This window comes from Gossypium hirsutum, chromosome D06 (genome assembly GCF_007990345.1).
Source record: "Gossypium hirsutum isolate 1008001.06 chromosome D06, Gossypium_hirsutum_v2.1, whole genome shotgun sequence".
In the NCBI taxonomy this organism is placed as follows: domain Eukaryota; kingdom Viridiplantae; phylum Streptophyta; class Magnoliopsida; order Malvales; family Malvaceae; genus Gossypium; species Gossypium hirsutum.
Window position 1 is genome coordinate 56,147,045 of NC_053442.1, and position 27,671 is coordinate 56,174,715.

A 27,671-nucleotide genomic window follows, 5' to 3' on the forward strand; every position below is an offset into this window, starting at 1 on the left:
AAAAAGTTTGACTCCTTCATGTTGAGTATTGGTTTTTCTCGAAGTAATTATGACAGTTGTGTTTATCTACAATGTCTTGATTATAGTTCTTTTGATATATATTTTTTCTTTATGTTGATGATATGTTAATTGCAACTAAAAATCAATTTGAAATTGATCGTCTTAAAACCATGCTTAATGCTACGTTCGAGATGAAGGATTTAGGTGCAACAAAGAAAATTTTGGGGATGGAAATTTTGAGAGATAGACATTTTGAGAAATTATTTTTATCACAACAAAGGTACATCAAGAAGATCCTTGAGCAGTTTGAGATGCAAGATGCAAAACCGATAAGTATTTATTTAGCTGCACACTTTAACTCTCAATTTCAGATTCCCTACAAAATGAAGAAGATAAAAGGTACATGTCAAAATTACCCTATTCAAGCATAGTTGGAAGTTTGATGTATGCAATGGTATGCATTCGTCCCGATATTTCACATTCTGCTAGTGTTGTCAGCCGATACATAGTCAATCCTAGTAAGTTGCACTTGCATGTGGTTAACTGGATTTTCATATATTTACAGGATACCTCTAACAAGTTCTTAAAATTTGGAAGAACTCAAAAGGGTTTAGTCAGATATGTTGATTTTGATTATGCTAGAGACTTAGATCGAAGAAGGTCTCTCATAGGTTACATATTTGCTTATAGGAATTGTATCATTAGTTGGAAAGTGACACTGCAAGCTATAGTGGCTTCTTTGAATACTGAAGCAGAATGCATGACAATTACAGAAGCAGTAAAAGAAGCAATTTGGTTAAGGGGGTTGTTCAGTGAACTAGTAAGTAAAAAAGGGGCAACTATCGTGCGTTGTGATAGTCAAAGTGTTATGCATCTCACCAAAGATCAAATGCATCATGAAAGAATGAAGCACATAGACATTCGTTATCATTTTCTTCGAGAGGTGATTATAAAAAGGGACGTTCAGATTCTTAAAATTGGCACAAAACACAATCCAGCCGGCATGTTGACAAAGAGCCTTCAGTTTCAAAGTTTGAGCATTTTGGCCCATAAATAGGTCTTAGTTACTCTAGGTTTTACACAACAAAAAAAGGTTAGATTGAGAGAATTTTATTCTTTGTTTCAAAGGGTTTTTTCTTGTGGGGCTTTTCTTTTAATTCTCTTCATCTTTTGTACTCTCCTTTATTATAGTGAAATTTCATTTCGCTTATGGAGTTTTATCCTCTTTTGAGGAGTTTTTCCATGTAAAATTTTCATGTTCGATTTTTTCGATTCTTATTTTTTTACTTTGTTTATTGTTTAACCGCATTTATCCCCTTCAGAAAGTATATTATAAATTGTAATCCATAGATAGTGATATAATTTATGTTATGAGAAATTATGATTAAAGCTATATGTTAATGATATATGAGCTTTAAGAACTAAATTGAATAAAAATTCAAGAATGAAGATATAGATGATCAAGTTATTTTGTAAAACAATTTAATAGTTTATAAGTAAAATAAATGTTAAGTGTTGGTATAGTCATATAAATTATAATAAGTAAAATATATTCTGTAACACCCCAAACCCAGCCTAGATGTTAAGGCTAAATCTGGCGGTGTCATATTGAGGTGTTTAGCGAAAAACTGAATTCGTTGGTAAAAATTTGTTGCTAAGTTTAAAATAAACCCCTTTATCATTAATCAACAGATCAACTAGTCAAAACGTTTGCCTTGTTGTCTGCTTTTGATATAATAAGTTGATCTAAAATAGCAGAAGCTTTTGAAACTCTGTTGTTTAAATCTCGTGTCTTTGAAAATAGTAAGTATTTTGAAAATTCGTCATCTCCTAAACTAGCAGATTAAAATATATAAGAAAAAGCCCAATTAAAAATTTAAACCAACTTAAAGGCCTTATTACAAAAAAAAACCCAACTTATAATTTAAATTAAAATAAAAGCAAGTGTGAGAAGCAGCAGTTGCGTGGCCACCTCCGAGTCCCTCACAGCACCGAATCGCCTACGACTGAGGATTACCTGCACAGTTAAAATGAGAGGGTAAGTTTACGAAACTCAGTGTATAATCCCTTACCAAACAGTCAGCATACAACATGCAATAACAGTCTGGGCCTTAGCCTGATACAGTAATAGTATGAGCCTTAGCCCAATACAGTAACAGTGTGGGCCTTAGCCTAATACAGTAACTAGTACAGTGAAATAATGCAACCCATCCCAATCCAACCAACACACCACTCCGTACCACTAACACATCATGTGAGGATAAAATTGACCCACCCATCCAACACACCAATATCACAGCAAAGCTATAAGCAATAGTATCGCAGCAAAGCTGCCAGTAACAGTATAGCGACAAAGTTGCCAGTAACAGTATCGTAGTAAAGTTGCCAGTACTAGTATACTTCCTCCATAACAGTATCCCAACCCCATGCAGTATGTCATGTCATAAATCATATGTGTATGCAGAATGTCATACTCATTCATAGTCATACATATCATATAGCAAATCAGTTATACATAACATAAGGCCATATCAGTCATCTCATCTCCTAAGGGTATAACAGTTATTTCACCCTTTAGGGCATTTTGGTCATTTTACCCTACTGGGGTATTTCAGTCATTTTACCTTACAAGGGTATTTCGATCATTTCACCCTTCGAGGGTATTCTGATCATTTCACCCTTCGGGGGTATTCCGATCATTTTACCCTTCGGGGTATTTCGATCATTTTACCCTTCAAGAGTATTTCGGTCATTTTATCCTTCAAGGTATTTCAGTCATTTTACCTTTCGGAGGTATTTCAGTCATTTTACAATTTGGGGGTATTTTAGACATTTTACCCTATGAGGGTATTTCGATCATTTTACCCTATGGTATTTCGATCATTTTACCCTATGAGGGTATTTTGGTCATCACAGTGTAAATTGGCCCAAGGCCCATTACTCGGCCCAAGTGGGCCCATACGCTCGTGCGGCCTGCTCAGCCTAGATTTCGCCACGGCTATGAGATCTACATAGCCTAGTCCAGTATTTGCCACAAATTGTGCATTTCATCCGTGTCGGGGCCCGCAAGCCCATTGAGCCCACACGACCCATTTCGACCCAACGTGGCCCATTATGGGCTAAGCCCATGAAAATGCTCATGGAGGCCTCTACAATCCAACGCCATGTTTCGTGGACTTGGTTTACCACACGATTGTTCGTACACTCATATGGCCTCGAACGTCGTCATTTCTGACTTTTTGACTTTTGTCGATTTGAAGATAAGAGGGGGTGTGATTACACAAATGGATTCTATTTGCCTAGAAATCTCCCACGCCTTGGAAACCTACACTTGACCAACAACCTCCAATTAATCACTTACATAGTTAAACCATCAAATGAACACAAGTGATCACAACCAATACTTACCACAACCTTTGATTGAGGGAAGAGGGAAATTTGCCCATCCAAATGCAATCACAAACCTTCAACCCTTTGAAAAGTTCCTAAGCACCAACCGAAACTTAATCAACAGATAATAAAGTACCTCTATACTATTACCCTTACCAAAATGTGAGAGAGAAACAAACTACAAAAAGCGAGACACACGGTCGCCCCCTAAAGAAAGGAAGATTTGGCAACAAGAAAAGAAAGGAAAAGATGAAAGCAGGGAAAAATGAGAAGAGTAAATCGGCAGCAGTGCAACAGAACAAGGAACAGTAGAGAGGATAGGTTCAAAAGAATAACAGGAGGAGAAAGGTGTATTTAGTAATCAAAGAGGAGAGAAACCGAAAAAAAATAAGAAAAAAAAGATGAGGGAGGAGAGTATATTTCGCCAAAAAGAAAATAGGTAAAAAGGAGAAGAGCAGTTAAAAGAAAACGAACCCGAGAGGTACCCCGAAATTTAGCAAAAATCGGTACCGACAAGCAGGGAGAGGAAAACTACACAAAATCAACATGAAAAGTATAACCAAAAATGAGCACCACTAGCGGAATTTTCCTGAGTAACAAGTCCATTTTCGGCACCACTTCCCTTGATTTTCTCTTAAAATCACTTCCCTTATCCCTCCTTGAATCACTCCACCAATTTCTCTTCAACTCCCCCAACAACTCCATTCAAACACTCGTTAGCTGTGTTTCAGTCCAACTCCACTTCCTACACAGCTCCAGCAGTTACACCACACACCACCTTACCACTAGACCACAATGCGCAACCCAGAACTTGAACCTCAAACCTCACAGTTACACCACACACCACCTTACCACTAGACCACAAGCTCTTTTATGTCATAAAACAAGCACTATTATTTATAAGGCCTATATGCCAGTGTCCAGATTCATTTAAGAGCAAAACAAAAAATTCTGCAGAAGCCAAGACTTGAACCCCTGACTTCTCAGACACTTCCAAACACTCCTAAATCACTTATCTACTGAAGCAAACATTCATTTATGTCACTTCCTTGCACAACTAAATATTTATGTACACTCTCCTAACTGTTCCCTTGTTCAAAACCTATTTCTTCTAGGCCAAAATTTGGGGTGTTACATGTTCATTACAACAGTTTTGGATAGAAGCTGTAGTTTAAATTTGAAAATTCACCAAAAACCTTAGACATCTATTTAGTGGTTTAGTTAAATTTGGAATTAAATCTTATTGAGTCTAGTTTTGCATAAAATAAACTGTGTAAGTAATGGAATTGTAGATTATGATATATATAAATTTTTGTGAGACAAGGTCAGAATGATCTCATGTTTCTCTATTCTGACTTTGAAAAATTATTAAAAATTGTAAAAGAAATTTAGGAGATGAAATTTATAGTTTTAAAATATTGATGAATTTATTTATTTTTAAGGCAAACAAACAGAAACATTATGCAAATCTCGTAATGAAAGATAATTAATTTTTAGTGAAGAAGGTCAAAGTTTCCTATCAGTAGAAAAGGGGAAAGTTAAAAAAAATATTGTATTAATTGGCTTAAATAGAAATTATGATTTTTTTTATGGTAAAAGTTTCATTGAGTCTAGTTTCAAAAGGCGAATCCAATTTTTGAATTATCTAGGCCAAGATATAAAGAATTTAATGGCTGCCACTCAAGTAGACACCCTTATTAAGAGTATATATGTAATTAGTAAAATCATAATTAATGTTGCATATAGACATGGTATACTAAAATTGGAAAATTCTCGTACGAATACATGCACTTTTAGGATGTGGAATGGAGAGGAGGAGGAAAATAAAAAAAATAGAAGAGTTGTAATATTAAGAAGTTGTTATAAGTGACGGAATTGCTAATATATATAAGAGAAGTTTAAATGAATTGTTGAGACATTAAGTGATTAATTGTTATATGAACAATTAATGAAGTTTTAGTTGAAACATTGAAGTATTGTATAGAATTAAATTAATTGGTACATTTTGGTAATTGTTATGGTATGTACAAAAGGCAAACCAAGATTGTGAGTGTGGACTTTTATTGGACCCAATTGTAAATATTTAATCATTTTGGTATTTTATAAACGTAGTTATATTTAATTGAGTATTATACTACAATATATAATATTGAGATTGAAATTGAAATTGGGTAAATGTGAATGACATAATAATTGAATAGGATGTATTGGGAAGTACAAGCATGATTTGAGGCAATAAGAGATTGAAGAATGGAAACAAGATGAAAATAGAGTCGAAGTTGCGACGAAAAGCTCACCATGTTGCGACAAGTTTCAAGTTAATAAGTGATGTTGCGACATGGAACGCCTGATGTTGCGACATTGGTCAGAAATTTTAAAAATTTTACAATTCAGTCATTGCTCAACTGTAGACTGTTACTGAAGCTATCAAAAGATCATGTTGACTTTAGATATGAGTTTAAAATATGTTGTAAATGTTGATTGATCTCGTTAGCTTGAGTGAAGTAATTTATTTAATTGAATTTCTTTTAAATTGCTCCGGCAATGAATGTAACATTCTAGTGCCTAGACCCGATGATCGGGTCGGGTATGAAGGTGTTATATATTGTTATTTTTTATTTGGATTGATTGATTTGTGGATGTAGGAATAATTATAAATTCAAAGATCAATGTAGTAGTCACAGATACGAAGAAAAGAACTTTAGTTTTCCTTTTTGGGTTCTTGGAATCTAAAATAGGAAATGAAGCCTAATAGAGTCACAATGGGTGAATCTTATATAAAAGAAGGACATAAAGAAAATTGATGGGGCGAATCAAATATTAAGCCGTTAAAGTATCAACCCTGCTTGAGGAGAACATGTTGTGATGCATTGAAAAAAAATCAAAGATAGGCTACTTCAATAAACTTTCTCACCTCTTAAACAAAGAAGTTTCTTTTTCTTTGTTTTGGTTGGAAGGATAATGTTCAATTTAACTGTAGGGGATAGTTTAGTTTGCATTTTTAGAGTATATTATTATTATTATTATTATTATTATTATTATTATTATTATTATACATTTAGTTACAGGAAATCTTAACTTGATGAGATGTTAGAATATTTTTACATGCTTTTGGAAATTATAAGCTTGTCGTAATGAATATTTTCGAAACTTGTATGTTTACTTGATATAGTTTAAATCTTTAATATATGTCATTAGGATGTTCGTTAGAATGATAGGTTCTTTATATGGTTTCTAATGCTTAATCTTTTTGAAATTTTCACCATCTTGCTTGAAAGTGTGTTTTGCATGACTAGTTTTAGGATTTTCGAAGGAATGATATTTTTTTGTAGTGTGATTTTTAGGAGATGATCTAAAGATTTCTTTTTGGATTGATAGAGCTTCATTTAGAAAGTTTTTCTTCTGAATTTAAGTTAAAGCTTAAATAAGTGAGCTTTATTGAATATCTTGTAAAGTATGCATGTGATTACTCTGTTGATTATTTTTACTGCAAAAGCTAGAGCCCTAACTAAGTAACAGAGGATTAGGAGCTTGGTTGTTATCTCTCTTTAGGTCAAAGGTTTGGTGTTGCTTAGTATGTTCCGCCAATATAGCCATGAGTAAAGCCAAAGGTTGTTTAGATGTGATTAATCAAGTAATTTGGGATAGGCACTAGGGTTGCATCTATATGTGTGTTCAAAGGTAATCACTCTAAATTCAAATAAATATGATGAAAAAAAATAATATATGTGAATAAGTGTGCTAAAAAAGAGGAAGAAGAGAATCTAATGTTTTATTCTTAATCTAAAGTAGTGACTTTAAAAGCTTGCTCGAACTTGGTTCATTTCTCTTGATTAGCGTAGATCTTATTATGCCATACACATTATAAAGAGGGATAGTTGCACACACAAGCATGAAGGTCTATTGTTTCTAAATCTTCCTAATTGCATGACTACGACGGAGTTCCACCTGGAAGAGAGAAAAGAAAAAGAGGGGTAACTTCATAAGAACTTAGAGAGTTCCAGAAAAGAAAAGACTCAACCCTTTAGATGAATTACAAAAGCGAGGATAATATCAAAACATCATATACAAACACTTAACTGATAAATCAATACCCTATACACAAACTGGATAGTAACTAACATACCTTACCAAAATCCTAGCACTCACGCCAACTGGTTAGTAACTAAGATACCCTACCAGTGGCTCATCATACACGCCAATCTGGTTAGCAACTAACATGCCCTACCAGTGGCCTATCATATACTCCCACCTAGTTAGCAACTAGCATGCCTTACCAGTGGTCTAGCACATGTACCCTTCTAGTTTGCAACTAGCATGCCCTACCAGTGGCTCATGATAATCGGATATCGAGCTTACAACCCCAAGGAAATCATATATGTTTTATACCACAAACATGCACGCACAGATGATTACCACAACAGACTCTCAAAATTCCATGACAATGGTTTCACTTGAATTCTAAGCTATACGACCAAAATTTAGTGATATACTCAAAATAGAAGAAAACACAAAAAAAAGAAACACAAAATGGATATTCATAGATAATCCCAAGGAGGTTTGATACACTAACTCTATTTCTACACGTAAAACCTTTTCTTACTAATTGATCACTTTCTGAAACCTCTGTAACGTAGAATTCTTCCTTAAGCAGGATACTAGAGTATAACAGAGATAGAGAAAAGGGAAGAAGAACCCCCCACTACAAACCTTTCACTAATATATATGTAGTTCACACAACTCTCACACAACTTACACGTGGCTAACATGCAAAGCTAATTCATTTTCAATTGTGGCCAACAAAATCATTCTAAGCAAACTAACCTTAAGCATTCTTTGAACAAGGAACTCACTAAAACTATATAGTAAACACACATGTTCAAATAGAAAGCAATTAGGTCCACAACCCCATAATCCACTACTAACGTATACTAATAGAAGGATTTATCTCACATCTTACCAAGAGGCACTAATTGGCGAGTGCCCATAATAACCACGCTAAAACACAAAACTAGAAACCTAGCACTTTGCCAAAAGGCGAACCCTTCAACCAAAATCATTATAGACCTACCAAATCAATCAAATAGTCCACCACTCTTGGCATAAAAAACATTAAAAATATATAACTGGCAGATAGGACGTAACTCAGCCTTACCCTGGCTTAAACTTAGCCAACTATCTGCCCAAACAAGTCACCAACCAGGACTACGCCTGGCGAGATTTTACAATTCTTCCTCCCTAAAATGGAATTTTGTCCATGAAATTCTTACCATCAGGTACATCATCATCTTGAGTTCTCTTATCAAAAAAACTGGCTGATACTCTCGATCGGGTCTTAGTATATTTTCTACTTGAAGTTCCCAAAGCAGAGTTCGATCTCCCAACAGTCCTTATTCTCATATCATTTTAATTCCTATTGAATGCTTGAGTTGTTTGATCATGTTGGCCTTCAATTCTTGATGGAAATTCTCATATCAGATGACCAAGTGATCCACATTCATAACAGACTTTCTTTGCATTCCAAAAACTTCCCACATGGTTCCTTCTACCTGCATTATAGACAAGAGTCTTCATCTTTTTTGATCCAATAGAACTCGTTTTAGATGTAGTTCGATATTTACCACTATCACTACGGCTTTTTATCACCTCAGACTATTTTTCTGATTCATAAGAAAAGTTCCTCACATCTATAGGCTTCTAAAAGCTTATAACAGGGAACGATTCAGCCTTTTCATGTTCACTTGTCTCTCCCTCCTAGTCTCTACTTTTATTCTGTATAATTGTTTCCATCTTGCGAGCCTTGGCTGTCATAACTAATAAACTTTGAACTTTAAAAGTTGCTACCGAAGCACGAATTTCGTCTCTTAAACCCCATTCAAACTTATATCACAAATATTTCTCAGCCTGAAACATATCCCTTACATATCGACTAAGTTTGATAAACTCTATCTTATATTCCATTACTGGCATTTATCCTTGTCTAAGATAGAATAATTCTTTCTCCATTTGCTCTACATAAATAGGATTCACATATTTCTCTCTAAATTTTGTTACAAAGAAATCCAAATCTACGAGTTTTTCTAAGGCCATACTTACAAAATTTTTCCACCATCGGTAAGGCTCAACTATTAATAAAGAAACAATAAATAACAAAACTATCTTTTGGCGTATACTTCAGTTGTGCAAACCCCTTTCCTAAATGACATAAAGATTGCTCTATTACAAAATTATCACCTTTGTCTCCTAAAAATTCCTTAGCACTACGCTCGCATATCTTCCTTATAGGGTCTCCTTGAAATTTATTTGCAACTAGCACTGTTGGAGCAGTCGGTCTTTGTGGAATAGCTTCTGATTGAGATTGAGTTGAAGGCACATGAGCGGTTCCCATAAATTGATCATAGCATTATTCCATCCTCTTAACAAACACATCTTTCGCAGCGTTACTAGTTGCTCTTAAATCAACCGAAGGTTCCAAACCATGAGACTGAAGATTATTACATTCTAATCCTTCAACAACAACAACACGCAAATTTGAAGACATCATAAACTACAAACACGCAAACATAGTTTAGCAAACTATAAGGGACTAGCCAAAACATGTAACATGTATATTGGGGTGTGACTTAGCCTTCGATTTTTCAAGAATCGGCTCAACCTAGGCTCTGATACCAACTTGTAACACCCTAATCCCCAAAAGTCGATTGAGGCTTTACAAAGAAAGCAGACTTAATGTAATAGCCTACCTAGTGTAGATCATACAAATATTCTTTTGGTATATAATTGAGTAAGCCAGAGTAATGTTAAGATGAATTATCAGTTGAGTCGACATGTTCTTCATATCGCCTTTGTACGGTTGGCTAGCTCTAAGATTGGCAAACTCTAAGGTTTGACAAACTCTTTTATAAGACAATCTGCCAACCCCAAATTTTCTGGGAGAACTTGTTAGTTTGTTGAACGATAAGATTACTTTATATGGATATGATAGTCGGTGGGTGTCGTTAGAGTTCAATTTAGATCTAGTTAGAATTGGACTAGAGTAGTGTAGATCATAACTTGATACGCTTAGGTAATCGTATGATCGATTTAGCTGGTTGTCTAAGTGTGCAAGCAATGTTTTACCATTCTGATTAGTGGTAGTAGTTACTTTTGGAAAGGGGTTAGATTTCAGCCTAGTAGTTCACCAAAAGACGAACCCTTCAACCAAAATCATTAGAGACCTACCAGATAAATCAAACAGTCTTCCACTCATGGCATAAGAAACATTACAAATACAAAACTAGTGGATAGGGTATAATTTAGCCTTACCCTAGCTTCAACTTAACCAACTATCTGCCTAAACAAGTCACAAACCAAGGCTACACCAGACGAGATATTACAAAATGATATATTGATTGATGAATTGATAATTTAGAGATTTATAGAATGAGAATTTAACTTATAATGAATTAGATTATTAGTTACCCTATTAACTGTTCGAGAAGAATTGGATATAGTTCGCATGCCATAGGATAGGTAGAGTACGAGTTACTTCAACTACGTGTCAATGACTGCTGGACACAACTTTTACTTTGGTTATACTGATGAGGCACTAGGTTCCAAACACATTGATAAGTATTGGGCGAAAACTATTTACTTCAGCATTGTATGATGAGGCAGTGGGTGCTAAACTGGTATGATTGGTTGGATTTGTGTATCCGTTTGAGTCCGAGTTAGGTTACTAGAAATATAAAATTTAGCATCTGATAAATGATATATAAATTGGACTCATAAAGTGATTTTGTAATATAAAGATTATTTACAATATATAAATAGTGATAACATATGAACAATCATGCAAACTGGAATTAAGAGCACAAAAAGTCGTTATGAATTCATGATGAATCAAATGATATGATTCGAAAAAATGAAATAATGATATGACTGTATAATATGAAATGGATAGAAATATAACATCAATGATACCAATATGTTAATACGATATATTCTTTAGATTGATTAATTGGAGCATGTATACATTGATTCATGTGTTACCATTTAGACTTTTATGTTGCATTTGTAAACTGAAATGTTGATTGAATTTTGTAAATGGTATTGAGTTGTTGGTTCCATGTGATTGGTGTTAAATCAAATTGAAATGCTAAATGTTTGAATTACTATATGAATTGGTTATGGGATGAACTCACCTTGCTGATATAGGGTTGTCATGTTTAGGCAAGATCGTCAAATCGAATAACATGTTATATTAAATTGTAAAATGAGGAAACTTTTTGTTTAAATACTTGTGAACTTACTAAGCATTAAATATGCTTACCCTGTTAATTTCCCCTTTCCCTGTAGATTTTCAACTTGTGGAACGTGTCAAACAAATCATCGGGAAGATCACACTATTCTTTTATCATTTTGTTAGTACTTTGACTCATCTTAATCTCAATTTTGTAACATGTATATAGGGTTAATGTATGTACTTGATTTAATTGATAGTGTTTGACTTGGACCTTGATGAATGCTTATTCTTCTTAAGGTGATGGTTATATAAAATTGAGTAATTGATGGTGGTTATGCATGTATCACTTGAATAACATATTTTGATTGTCTTTGGCATGACTATAATGATATTAGGGGATGATGATATAAATGGGAATGGATGAGAAAGATGTAAGTAAATAAATTATGTGAATTGGTGTTTATATGATGTATGAATATATTGAATGAGTTGGGAAGTCGGTGATATGGTATATATGTACGTTTCGTATTGATTTTTGCAGGTTGGTAATATGCTTACAAGCAGAAGTTAAGTTGGTGTTAGTTTAAGCATGTAAAAGGGACCAAAATGCATGATTTTATCCATTTTTGGCTTCAAGGTATCGATACCTTAGGTAAGGGTATCGATACCAAATACTTTTCAATGAAAATTTTGCAAAACAGAATGCCAAAATGGTCTCGATACTAAGGGAAGGTATCAATACCTAAGAGAAAGTATCGATACTTCAAGCATAGTATCAATACCACTTAATTTAAATGAATTTTCCTGAAAACATCGAAGCTCGGATTGGTATTGGTACTTATATGGGTATCAATACCTGACCTAGAAATTTTGAAAATTTTTGAAATTGGTCCTAACTCATGTTCAGATCTACAAAATAGATTTCGTAAGCTCAATTAAGGCTTAGATTTAATTATGTATCATATTATCTAAATGTTTATAACATGATGGAATATTTGAATGATTTATTTATGGTTTACTTGATTCAACATTTTAAAAATTTCACAAAAGTCTCTATTTGATATTGAGTTGACTTTAAAGCATTTGTATGCGTGTATGAGACCCAGGAAAAAAATGTTCATCATATTCAATGTCTTATAATTGTTAATTGCATGATTGATGTTGTGGAATGATGATTTTACTGTGTTTTTGTCTAAATTTTCTCTAGCAACGGATGCAACATCCCGTAGTTCAGACCCCAGGACCGGATCAGGCGAGAGGTGTTATAATAAAATAGTAAATTGATTTCTAATTAAATAAAAGAACCTAATTGTAAAAATATCAAAATTTTCAATTGAATTAAAAAATATAAACATGTGTGAATTGGTTAATCTTTGTGTTCATAATTAGTTTTCGAGTTAATGAATTTAAAAACAAATAATTTCTTAATTGGTTTAATTAATACCTTTCGGCTTATAATTTTACCAATTTGCAATTTATTTTAATTTATCTTTCGATTTAGCTTAAACTAAATAGGACAATTGGATTTCTTTATAATAAGGTCTCATCTTAGTCTCCATTATCTAAACTTTCACATAAAGTTGTCAATTCTAGGTTTTGATTTTTATTGAATTTAGTCCAATTATTTAATTTAAACCTGAAATCCTAAACTAATTGCTTCCACATCAATTAACCAATTTCCTAATGAATTTAGCTCCTATTTATTTTAATCCAAAAATGCCCACTCAATTCCCAATACATTTAAACAATTACATAAATAAAAACTGAGATTTTAGAAATGCTCAAAGTATAATCGTTGAAGCCTCGGTTACGTTGATTGTGATGAAAAGGAAGCAAAATTCTTGTTGGAAGATTCGATTAACCACTTTTGTTGAACATGAACAACGACAAATACTACTTGTACTTTAAATGGTAAAAATTGTAGAAATTTATCCAAAACCTAAGAAACTACAGTAGCTATTGTTTAGAAACTTTTAATCTAAACCTAAAATCTACTTAGCAGCCAAAAAGTTAGACAAAAAGATTATTAAAAACTTTTTAAATACTACTTTTAGAGTAAACCTAGATTAGACAATTCTACATTGAGTTCACAAAACTCTTTTAACATGTGTTGACTAAAATTCCCCTTCAAAATTATGCTCGTCAAGCCTCAATGTCACGACACCACAAGTTTGGTGTTATGACTTTCCAAATAGTTTGCTTGAACCTCTATTTGGCAGCTTGGTGTCACGAGTTTGCTCTCGGTGTCACGACTTTACTACACCATTGTGGAAAGTCTTCAACTTTGGTGATTGTCTTCGATGTCACAAATTTATTAGCATGTTGTCAGGATTTGAACCCTTGATATTTTGATTTCCAACCTTCGGTGTCGTGACTTTGGTCACAGTCCATTTGCAATGTTGTTGTTGCTCAAAATTCCTCCCAGGTGGTTGTTCGTCTTCGATGTTGCGACTTCACAAATGTGGTGTTACGACATCTCAAGTAATCTTATTGTTCCTTTGCAATTTTTCCCAAGTCACCTCCTGTACCAACTACAACAAAGATTTTGTCTAATTGGTCACTAAACACACCTTATAATTTACTTAACAAGATGTAAATCGCACATAAATTAGAGAGTCATCAAAATAAAACATTCAAATGCTTGTGAAGTGTGAAAAAGAACTCAATTTGCCATATCAGATTATGATAGATCAAAAGTGCTAACAAATTTTAAGCTTTACATTTATATATCGAATTCTATGACTATTTTTATATCCAATTTTCACATGTCATGTTTTTGGCGTCATTTCCAAAAATATAAACAACTTATTAATTAGATTAACATGTACTAGTACAAGTATTAACTTAATAGTTTAGGACTCAACTAAGACAAGTTTAGTTTTTTTTTTCTTCTAGAATTAAGTGTAAAAAAGAATTATTAGAATGGGGTCTCATTGTTATTAGGTCCTTGTAGAATTAGCTTGAATTAGAGTAAAAAGGTAAGCGTAAATTTATTATGATATGTGGTAAATGTAAATTTTATGTCACCTTTAGCTAATTTTCATTGTGAGTGGTGTTCTCTTAAGGGTAGATGGGTAATTACAAAGGATGACTATCACCCTTGTGAAAATTAGGATGACTTGAGAAAATGATATGAGGGTATTTGGAGTGAGAATCCAAAAGATGAATACTTCCCAAAATTATTAGAATATAAACATGAGTCAAAACAAGATGAAAAGGCTAAATGTATTTAAATATTCTATGGTTGGAGTAGTGATGGTGATGAGCCTGAATAAGATGCTAGATTCAATAGTTTAAATGAAATTGAGGTTTATAATGTTATCTTAGATGAAAAAAAATAAATTTAAACCTTATTTTCGTTGATGATTTGCATGAACCACCAATCTATAAATTGCCCCCTAATTTCGGTACTAGAAATCTCTTAATATTTGTAACACCCCTTACCCATCCCAGCGTATGATACAAATGAGAGATGCCACTAGAACATATACGAAAAAACTTGGATTAAAAATTTTGAGCTTTAAACATTTTCATAAAATCATAAAAACTTAACGAAAAATAATTTGAAGAGTTTAGAAACAACTTAGAATCATTTAGGAGTTGTTCAAGAGAGATCGAAAGTGTTCTAAACTTAAAACATGTTAAACAGTGAAATAAGGACAAAGTAGTACAAAATGCTAGGACAATGCGCGAGGTTGCGATGTCACTTTTTGTTTGGTAAAAGTCACGATATCGTAAAGACAATATCATGATGTCGCAAGGTCAAGGTCGTGATATCACCTTCTGAGCAACCCCAAAATCAGTCTAAATTATCCCCAGTCACCTCCAACATCAAAAAAACACACCAATATGTTTAAATACATTATAAAACACAATTCCAACCCATTTTAGCTTAACACATCATATACGTATTAAAAATAACTATAGAATCAAAACTCAGATTGAAAATCAAAAGAGGTTCGAAAGTACCTATCAAATTTAAATTATTGTAACACTCAGTATCCAATTAACCTGAAATTAAGGATAGTTAAGGGACTAAATTGAAAGAGACCTCAACCTAGCTGCCTATATTTGAAGAAACGAGAAAGTTGGAAATTGAATTGGATAAGGTTGAGAACCAAGCCTGGTTTAGTTAGAATGGAACTAGTCAATTCCTTAGTGGGAGACATAATGATTGAGAATGCCCGGTTCTCATAAGGTTGGGAGTAGCGCATGAAGGGTTATAAATAGCTGGGAGATGGTTCCAGGGATGATTTTCTTCCTAACCTTGTCGCAATTTCTCTTGTTCTTCATCTTTTTCTGTAGCTTGAAGATGGAATAGCCATGGAAGGTTCTGCGTGGAGCAGGCTTCGTGAGGATAGAGCTAGAAAAGTAAAGAAATCAACAAGCCAGTAAGATTCTTAAACCTTCTAGGTACGAATAATGAAGTTATGAATATCAGAACTATTTTAACATATCTACATGTTTTTGAAAAATGGCTTTAAGCTAAGAACGTTGAATATAACCCATGATTTTTTATTATAAGCTATTGACCGACTCCGAACATGCCAACGTCCAGAGTGGAAATCCTGCACAAAATATGTAAAAAGAAAGTATCCGCAAGTTGTAATGTAGTTACAACGAAGGAGATGAGTACTCTGAGGATCGTACCCAATGGAAGCGAGCACTAAATTAATCCTAACCTAAATAGAAATAGATCAAATTAGTACTTTAAATGAATTATATTATGATGAAATAAAAAAGAAAGGTTTTTGTGATCTATGCAATAATAATAAAAGAAACAAATAAATCACGAGAAATTAAATAATAGAATATATCATATCTAGGAATGGGTGATTAGCTCGCTTCGATAATCATAACCAACTGTTACTTCAAGTTTTCTTGTTCAATCAACTAGTCAATATCCCAGTAGGATCTTTTTATATTTCGATCTTCCACTAAAATAATGAGTCAGCATGAACTACTTATCTCCCGACCTTATAGTCCAAACAGGTTCAAGGTTAAGGTGTTCACAGATAGGTCATACCAAATTTAGGTTAATTCTCACCTTAATGACTTCTTAGGGTTGTCAGGCCTAGGTTTTAAGTTCTTCCTTTCCTAAACAGCTGATCCACTAAGAGAACCTTACAAAATAGTTAATTAATCACACTTCTACTCGTTAATTGATGGTCACTAAACTAACTAAAATTATGACAAAGGCAAGTGCACCTATCGAATAATAGAATAGCTATGGTGAGTAGGGAATATCGTATCCACGAGGACTAAAAGTACTAGTAATTATAGTTTTTCTATTATTTAGCCGTCAAATTGATGAAATTGTTTTTAATCTAAAATTAACTAAACTAATTTACTAAGAATGCAACAGAGAATGACTTGGGAAAACAATTATAACCAATGAGATAGACAATACCCAGGAAAGAATCCACCTAGACTTCACCTATTATTCTACATCTGAATTAATCGATTTATGTACTTGTGTCTTGATCCGTATAAATCCCTAAATTATGTTAATATCTCTTTCGAGAGTAAAAACAACTGACTCTACATTGATTAATTAAAATCTCATTCTAATTAAAACCCTTATTGTCGCATCATGGATTCCCCTATTAGATTTGACTCTAATCTGATAGATTTATGTCGTCCTATTTCTAGGATTGCATGCAAATCCACTCAATTATGTTAGATCTACTCTTAAGTAAAGAGTTTGCTCCACTGAAATAAGCACATTAATCATGAATTAATATCCTGAAAATAATAAAACACGAAACAAACAAACATAATTGAGAACAAGAATCAAGTATTTATCATGTAAATCAGAAATCAAATAATAAAATTCATCATATGTTTCATCTTCCCTAGGTATCTAGGGGATTTAAAACATAATCTGGAAGGAAATCATCTCAAAGTTAGGATAACAACAAGACATAAAGAAACCCAATAAAACTTCTAAGGAAATTGAACGGAGATCTTTAATCTTTAAGGAGATCCGCTTCTGAGTTGAATCTGGTGGCGTTTTTCGAGTCTTTTCTTCGTTCTTCTCTTCGTGCTCCCTTAGGTCTTCTTCCAATTCTTATTTATAGACTTTAGACTGCTTCAAAAGCCTAAAAATTAGGTTTTTCTGCGTGTTTGGGAAATAGGGTGCGAAATCAACACGAGCTAGAACATAGGCGTGTGGCTAGCCCATGTGAGCCTAGCCCGTGCGAAAATGCTCATGTTGAGTGGATGCTGAAAACATCTCTTTTTGCTCGATTTTGGCTTATTTTTTGCTCCTTTCGCTCCCCTATGCTCACTTAAGTATAGAAACATGAATTTAAAGGATTAAGAGCATCAAATTCACTAATTTACATCATTAATCATCCAAAAAATGCATTAAGAATGTGATTAAAATATGTTACTTTTACAGCTTATCAAATATCCCTACACTTAACCGTTTGCTTGACACACAGCCTGGGACACGCCCGTGTGTCCAGGCCATATGGATCAAAAAACCTATATTTTTATTTATTTAATTAATTCTAAAAATACCATGAAATGAAAATAAGAAAATTAGCAGTGTTAACACTTGGGTTGCCTCCCGAGAAACACTTATTTAAAGTCTAAGCTCGACATACCTTGTGCGCACAATTATGAAGGTTCACGGAGTCAAAGCTCCTTTCTATCATTTCTAAATTCGTCACCACTATAGAGTTTGAGTCGATGATTGTTTACCTTGAATGTGCCATATGCTAGATGAGTTACCTCTATCGTACCATATGGGAAAACGGTTTGTACTACGAATATACCTGACCATCTTGATTTTAGCTTTTCGAGAAACAACTTGTGCTTTGAATTGTATAAAAGGACAAGATCTCCAGTTGTGAATTGTTTGGGCTGCTTCAAACGAGCATCATGGCGTCGCTTTGTCGCTTCTTTATATAATCGTGAGTTCTCATAAGCATTCGTTTGCCACTCATCTAACTCGTTCAGCGGCATCAATCTCTTATCACCTGCAAGTTTAATATCATAGTTTAGGAATTTTATTGCCTAGAATGCTTTGTGCTCGAGTTCAAACGGTAAATGACAACCTTTTCCGTATACAAGTTTGTGAGGAGATGTTCCTATGGGTGTTTTATAAGCTATCCTAAAAGCCCATAAAATATCATCTACTTTTATCGCCCAATCCTTCCTATTTGACTCTACAATTTTTTCTAGGATACGTTTGAGCTCTCAATTCGGAACTTCAACTTATCCAATAGTTTGAGGGTGAGAAGGGGTAGTTATTCTATGATGTACCCCATACTTCTTACGAACTTTATCAAATTGAGTGTTACAAAAATGCGTACCCCTGTCACTAATAATTGCTCTGGGTGATCCAAATCAAGAAAAGAGCTTCTTAAGAAATTGAACTACCACTCTAGTATCATTGGTAGGTAAAGCTTGAGCTTCTACCCACTTTGACATATAATCGAATGCTACTAAGATGTATTTATTACCAATCGAGCTAGGAAATGGGCCAATAAAATCAATGCCCCAGATATCAAAAATTTCACATGAGAGCATATAAGTTTGAGGCATTTCATCACGTTTAGAAATATTATCTGTTCTCTGGCATCTATCACAAGAAGTATCATACCTGTTAGTGTCCTTGAACAGTGTGGGCCAATAAAAACTTGATTCAAGTGTTTTATGTGCTGTCCTAGTCCCACTGTAACGTCCTCTTATTGGGCTTGAGTGGCAGTGTTCCAAGATTTTACTCGTTTTTAATTTTGTAACACACCTCTGAATTACTTGATCTGCACATACACGGAAAAGAAAGGATCCTCCCAAAAATATTTTTTCACATCGGCAAAGAATCGCTTCTTTTGATGATGTGTCAAATCTTTTGGTAAGATGTTAATAGCTAAGTAATTTGCAATATCCCCAAACCAAAGAGCTTCAGAATCGGTTATAACCAAGAGTTGTTCCTCAGGAAACGAGTCATTTATCTCATTCTCATTAAGTTTCTTGATATGTGAATTCTCTAGTCTGGAAAAGTGATTTGCTACAAGATTTTTAGCTCCCCTCTTATCCTGAATGTCTAGATCAAAATCCTTCAATAATAAAATCCATCATATAAGTCGAGGTTTTGCATTTGATTTAGTTAGGAGATAACGAAGAGCTAAATGGTCAGTGCAAACAACAACTTTAGATAATATCAAATATGGTTTAAATTTATCGAATGCAAAAAGCACAACGAGCAATTCTTTTTTGGTGGTAGTGTAATTATCTTGTACATCTGTCAACATCTTCCTAGCATAATAAATTGGTTGAAAATGTTTGCCTCTTCGCTGTTCAAGAACTGTACCTACAACAAAATCACTCGCATCACACATTAGTTCAAGGGTAAATTTCAATCAGGTGCAACTATAATCGGAGCACTGATTAAGTTTTCTTGAAGAGTATTAAATGTTCTAAACATTCCTAACTTAAATCGTAGGGCACATCTTTTTCTAGCAAATTTGTTAAAGGCTTAGCTATTTTAGAGAAATATTTAGTAAACCTTCTGTAGAATCGAGCATGTCCTAAAAAGCTTCGAATAGCTTTAACTGAACTAGGGGGAGGTAATTTTTCAATGGTTTTAATTTTTGCTCTATCAACCTCAATCCCTTTACTAGAAATTTTATGTCCCAACACAATCCATTCTCGAACCATAAAGTGACATTTTTCCCAATTAAGCACAAGATTCGTTTCCTCACATCTCATTAGAACTCATTTTAAGTTTTTAAGACAAAGATGTAAAGAATTACCGAATACCGAGAAGTCGTCCATGAATACCTCCATAATGTCTTCTACAAGTTCATAAAAAATGGCCAACATGTAGCGCTGAAAAGTACCAAGAGCATTACATAATCCAAAAGGCATTCTTCGATAAGAAAATGTACCATATGGACATGTAAATTTCTTTTTTTTTCTTTGTCCTTGGGAGCTATCAAGATTTGAAAGTAGCCAAAGGCTCCATCTTGGAAGCAATAATACGTATGCCTAGATAATCTTTCCAACATTTGATCAATGAATGGCAAAGGAAAGTGATATTTTCTCGTGGCATCGTTCAACTTCCTATAGTCAATGCAGACTCTCCATCCCGTGACTATTCTCATTGGAATCAACTCATTCTTCTTATTGGCTACAACAGTCATACCTCTCTTCTTAAGAACAACCTGCACAGGACTCACCCAAGTCCTGTCAGAAATAGGATAAATAACTCTAGCATCTAGAAGTTTAATTACCTTAGCCTTAATGACTTTCATCATGTTAGGATTTAGTCGTCATTGAGCTTGCACACATGGTTTGTATTCATCCTCCATTAAAATTTTATGGGTGCAAAAAGAAGGACTAATCCCTCTAATGTCAGAAATCTTCCAAGCTATAGCTTTTTTATGCTCATTTAATACTTTCAATAGCTCATCTTTCTCATTTGGCTGCAAATATCAAGCAATAATCACTAGTAATGTAGAATTATTTCCAAGAAACGCATACTCTTGGTGATTTGGTAATTGCTTTAGTTCCAATTTGGGAGATTCTTCAATAGAGGATTTTAATTTTAATTCATCATTTACCTCAACGCCTTCATAATTCTTCTATCTTGGTGAAGACTCATTAGAATCTAAATCAATTTTTGTCTCACATATCACAGCAGTATCGTCGTCTACTGCCTCTCTTTGGAATAGACACAATTCCAACGTGTCCTTATGAACAATTTCTTGTAATGAATCTTGAATAACATGGTTATTAGAGTCAATAAAATAACAAGAATCATCTTGTTCTCTAGAAAACGGTATGGCATCATAGATTTTAAAAATAATCTCTTCGTCACCTACCCTAAGAACAAGTTTACCATCATCCACATCAATGCTAGCCCTAACAGTAGTTAGAAACGGACGACCTAAAATTAAAGGCACCTCAACATCCTCATCCATGTCACGCACAACAAAATTAATAGGGAATATGAGTTTATCTACTTTTACAAGGACATCTTCAATAATACCCCTAGGATATTTAACAAATCTATCGGCTAATTGAATACTCATCCTAGTGGGTTTTGGTTCCCCAAGACCAAGCTGCTTGAACATTTTATAATGCATCAAATTAATACTAGCACTCAAATCAGCTAATGCTTTCTCAATGCTTAAACTACCAATAAAACAAGGAAGAGTAAAACTTTTTGGATCTTTCAGCTTAGTCGATAGTTTATTTTGGAGAATAGTTGAACATTCCTCGTTGAGTTCCATAGTGGATAGCTTCTCAAACTTCCTTTTATTTGTTAACAACTCCTTCAAAAATTTTGCATATGTAGGCATCTGTGAAATAGCTTCAACGAAAGGTAAGTTAATATGCAACTGTTTAAAAAGTTTAAGAAATTTACCGAATTGTGCATCCATGCAGTCTTTCTTCAAATTTGCTAGATATGGGATTGGTGGTTTATATTCTTTAAGAACTGGTGTTTCACTCACTTCGGGTTTTACCCCCTCGTAATTTTCCTTATCAGATTCATGTTGCAGCTTCCTTCCAGGTTCAGCCAACACTTTCCCACTCCTTAGTGTAACTGCTTTCACATGCTCTTTTGTGTTGGGTTTGGTTTTACTAGGTAAGCTACCTTGCTACCTTTCTAAAACAAATTTAGAAAGTTGTCCAATTTGATTTTTGAGCCCATGAATTGACGCTTGCTAATTTTTCAAAGCCGTCTCGGTATTTTGAAAACGAGTCTCTGACACCAAAATGAATTTTGCCAACATCTCTTCAAGGTTTGGTTTCTTCTCCTGCTGATAAGGTTGTTGTTGAAAGCCTAGAGAGGGTTGTGGTATTTGGTTTCCTTGACCACCCCATGAGAAATTTAGGTGGTTCCTCCATCCTCCATTATAGTTATTACTATAAGGATTATTTTGAGGTCTAGAGTTATTACCCATATATTTATTTCCTTATTCTCCATGCTAGGATCGAAGGGTAAATATTTTGAATTATTTATTCCACCTCCGTTTGCATCGCATTGCATCACCGGATGTACCTGAGTAGAAACACATAAACCATCAATTTTTTTATTCAAAATTTGTACCTGATTCGATAACATGGTGACTCCATCTAAGTTAAAAACACCGGCTACTTTTGTCGGCTTTGTCCTCATGACTTGCCACTGATAATTATTTAGTGACATCTCCTCTAAAAACTCATAAGCCTCTTCAGGCATTTTATTGTTCAGAGTACCACCGGCTGCTGCATCGATTAACTACCTAGTTGAGGGATTCAAACCGTTGTAGAAGGTTTGAACTTGTAGCCATAGAGGTAACCCATGGTGAGGGCACCTTCTCAATAAATCCTTATACCTCTCCCATGCATCATATAGGGTTTCTAAGTCCATCTGCATGAAGGAAGAGATATCATTCCTCAACTTAGCTGTCTTAGCCGGTGGGAAGTATTTCAATAGAAATTTCTCGGTCATTTGATCCCATGTAGTGATAGAACCTCGTGGTAAGGAGTTCAACCACTATTTAGCTTTATTCCTCAACGAGAAGGGAAACAAACATAGGCGAATGGCATCATCAGAAATGCCATAAATCTTGAAAGTATCACAGACTTCCAAAAAATTAGCCAAATGAGTATTTGGATCTTCGTCTTGCAAACCATCAAACTGAACAAACTGTTGAGTCATCTAAATGGTGTTCGACTTCAGTTTGAAATTATTCGCAGTAATGGTGGGTCGCATAATACTCGATTCAACCCCAGTTAAAGTGGGCATGGCATAATCGTACATAGTTCGAGGAGCAAGATTCAGATTTGCAGGATTCGGAGCAACTACAAGAGGTAGTTGATTACTCTAATTATCAGCCATCTCCTCAGTAACAATAATAACGTCCTCTTATTCTTCCACTATATTCTGTCAACTCTGCCTTGCGTCTCTATGGTTTCTGCGAGCTGTACTTTCAATTTCACTATCAAATACTAATGGTCCCGATGGATTTCTTCAAGTCATAAACTAAAGGAACCTGCCATAAGCAAATAAAAGAAAAATTAGAAAACAAAAATTAAGCTAAAAGTAAAAATAAAATGCAATAAAAATAAAAATAAAAATGAATAAATTAATAAAAATTGAGTGTTCCTAATATTTTAATTCCCGGCAACGGCGCCAAAAACTTGATGGTCACTAAACTAACTAACATTACAACAAAGGCCAGCACACATATCGAATAATAGTATAGCTACGGTGAGTAAGGAATATCGTATCCAAGAGGACTAAAAGTACTAGTAATTAGTATTTTTCTATTATTTAGCCGTCAAATTGATGAAATTGTTTTTAATCTAAAATTAACTAAACTAATTTACTAAGAATGCAACAGAGAATGACTTGGGAAAATAATCAAATATAACCAATGAGATGGATAATACCCAAGAAAGAATCAACCTAGACTTCACCTATTATTCTGCATCTGAATTAAACGATTTATTCACTTGTGTCTTGATCCGTAGAAATCCCTAAATTATGTTAATATCTCTTTCGAGAGTAAAAACAATTGACTCTAGGTTGATTAATTGAAATCTCTTTCTAATTAAAACCCCTATTGTCGTATTAATTCGATCTATAGATTCCCCTATTAGATTTGACTCTAATCTGGTAGATTTATGTCATCCTATTTCTAGGATTGCATGCAACTCCACTCAATTATGCTAGATCTACTCTTAAGTAGGGACTTTTACCCTACTGAAATAAGCACATTAATCATGAATTAATATCCTGAAAATATTAAAACATGAAATAAACATACATAATTGAGAACAAGAATCAAGTATTTATCATGTAAATCAGAAATCAAATAATAAGATTTATCATAGGTTTCGTAATAAAACTTCTAAGGAAATTGAATGGAGATATTTAATCTTGAAGGAGATCCACTTCTAAGTTCAATCCAGTGGTGTTCTTCGATTCTTTTCTTCGTTCTTCTCTCATTGCTCTCTTAGGTCTTCTTCCAATTGTTACTTATAGATTTTCGACTGCTCAGAAAGCCTAAAAATTGGATTTTTCCACGTGTTCGGAAAACAGGATGCGAAATCGACATGGGCTGGCACATGGGCGTGTGGTCGAGGGGTAATTTGTATGTATTTCCCTTACATAGGTATCGTTTCCCATGTATGACCTTTGGTATTTCTAGACTCATGGTCTCATAAATATGCATAAAATTCTTAAACTACAGGGATCACAACAAAGTCTTTTATGATCGTAAAAAAATGTTCTTATTTATGATATCTAACTAAAGGTAATATCTCCTGATAGAGAACCATCAATGGTTCAAATCCCCTCTCTTGAATAAATGTTTTTCCCTAAAGTTCTACAAAATATTTCTCAATCTTTGGATTTAGAAAATTAGAGGGATTTGGAAATGTCGATGGTTTTAGTTCATTAGTTCTTATAACCTTCCTTGGAGGCATACTCAATTCTATTTTATGTTAAAAACTAATGTACTATTAAGCAATAATCTTCATGAAATAGTAAAAATGAGAAAAAGAACGCTTAACCTCAACTTCCTTAAAACTCTTTGTTGTTTCTCTCTAAACGTTTGACAATCCTGCATCCAAAGAAAGTTTGAGGAGTAGCAATGAAGCTTTATGAATTTAGGGTTTGAGTGTAAAGCGATTTGAAGATGGAGAGTGCTTGAGAGGTTTTAATGTTTAAGGATGAGTTAGATTTTGGGTTAAAGTGTGTTGAAGTTAAAAAGTTAGAGGTTTTTGGGTTTAAAAACTGGGTAAAATAAGGGTTATGCATTCGGGTTGCACGAGATCAACCCTGCAAAAATTTACAGTGATGTCGTGAAATAGGGGTTCTGTGTCATGACACGTCTTGGGAGTTTGCCATTGTCGCAACATCAGGGTTCTATGTTGCAACACACTCTAAAATTTTGAAATTATAGGTATACTATCTTTGGTGTCGCGACACATGAAGTCTATGTCATGACATCAAGTTGATTTTCTTGATTCCTTTGAATCTAGCCTTGGTGATGCTACATGGGGTTGTCATGTTGCGACATTGGCTCTATTTTTACCCGAACTTCCAATTTCTAGAGTGTCACAGTTCCTATAAAACATTATTTTAATACAAGTTAGTATCTGCGCTAAACGATTAGTTAAATATACAGTAATTTACAAAAGAAATTAATCCAAAATTATTAAGTTTTAATGACGGATTCATCTGACAGCTTTGTTAATGCATATGGGGATGTTTCTTTGGTTCTTTCAACATTAGTCCATCTCCTGTCATACCACTCAACCTTCTTTTGCTTATCTCTTTCCTTAAACTTGTTCTTTTAACCTGTATTGATTATAGGAAGTATGTCCCTTGATTTGGGGTTTTTAGGGTTAAAGATAAATAATTCATTACAATTCTCCCCTAAGTTCCTTTTATTTCCCCCACTCTGTTGGTGACAACATTTAAAAATTTTTATTTCACCAGTGATCTTCATGGTTAATTCAATTTTCTCCAGATCAATGGTGGACCTTGAAGTAGCTAGAAAAGTTCTACCCAACAGAATTGGTATATCTCGATCTTCTTCAAAGTCTAAAACTACAAAGTTTGCCAGAATGATAAAGTTGCACACTTTGACTAACACATCTTCCAGTACTCCTTTTGGGTGCACTGAAGATCTGTTTGCCAACTATAGTGTAATTTGTGTGTTCTTGAGGTCCCCTAACCCTAGTTTTTCATATATTGATAGAAGCATTAAATTGATGCTAGCTCCTAAATCACATAAGGCTCTATTGAAATGAATGCTCCCTATATCCATAGGAATTGTAAAGCTTCCGGGTCTTTCAGCTTTTAGGGAACCTGTCTAGAGATAATAACATTACAGGAAGCGCTCATGTTAACTTGTTTACCTACTTTAATTTTCCTACACCTAAACATGATTTTCTTTAAAATTTTGATGTACGTAGGGACTTTCTCAAGTATATCAATTAAAGGCAGGTTGACATTTAATGTTTTGAACAAGTTAAGAAAGCTTACAAACTCATCTTCATCTCATTTATGTTTCTCTTCTAACCTTGAAGGGAATGGTATCTTTGCAATGGTAGGTTCTTTAATTGTCTCTTTCTTCGATTCAATTGCCAATTTGACTACTTCCTTTAGTTCTGGTTCATCATCAACTTCTAAGAGTTCTTCTTGAAGATCATTAGTATTCCTCTTATTTACTTTTTGATTTAGGTTCTTCGGGCTACTTAGAAATTTACCCAATCAGAGCGCGATTGCTTTCACTTGCTCATTTCCCTCTCTTTAAGGATTATCTTCAATGTTACTACAGATACTAGTGCCAATTTGTCTCTTAATCTCTCCCATCATGCTCATTAATTGGCTTATTTAATCTTCGAGCTTAGTCAATATTTTTGTTAAATTAGTTCACTCAGACTGCACATGTTTCACATCTATCCTCATTGATTGTATTCCCCTTTGATTCAATCCAAATGTTGACCACATACAGTAGGTTCAAGGGAGTATAACGAGGCCAACTATCATGACCAATAACTTTAAGATCAAGCCAGCTATGATCTAGATGATCCAAGATAATTTGCAGTTTTGAGGAACAATGAGAAAAGACCTGAGTCAGCATCTAAAACGGTTCCTCCAGCTTGGTGATACCTTAAAATAAAATGGGGTCACTGATGACGCTATTCGTCTTAGGTTGCTCCCCTGTTCATTAATTAATAACAACTTTTATTGATTAGATTCGCAGGCACCAAGATCAATCACAACATTGGATGAACTCGTAGAAAAATTCTAACAAATGTTCTTCCCCATCAGCAAGACAGTCCAACTAAGGAAGGAAATTTCTATGTTTAAACAATTAAAAGGAGAAATTTTTCACGAAACATGGGAGTGTTTTACAATGCTAATTTAGAAACGCCCATACTATGGATTGCCTGAGTGGTTAAGACTGCAACTTTTCTACAATGGGTTAGATGTGTACTCAAGGTCAGGATTGGATGGAGCTGTAGGAGGTGCCTTAATGAACAGAATGTACGAGGATGCCTACGAATTAATATAAAATATGGTCCTGAAATCCTA

The 27,671-nt window shown here is 34.1% G+C and overlaps 2 non-coding genes across 2 annotated transcripts; one reads left to right on the forward strand and one right to left on the reverse strand.

The window, feature by feature from the left end:
• Positions 1-22,911: 22,911 nt before the first annotated feature.
• On the forward strand, positions 22,912-23,018 carry LOC121219012 (small nucleolar RNA R71). Its single transcript, XR_005915493.1, has one exon. It is a non-coding gene; the product is annotated as a small nucleolar RNA R71 (small nucleolar RNA).
• A 4,399-nt stretch (positions 23,019-27,417) lies between these two features.
• LOC121218964 (small nucleolar RNA R71) lies at positions 27,418-27,524 on the reverse strand. The gene has a single exon (XR_005915446.1). It is a non-coding gene; the product is annotated as a small nucleolar RNA R71 (small nucleolar RNA).
• Positions 27,525-27,671: the final 147 nt, after the last annotated feature.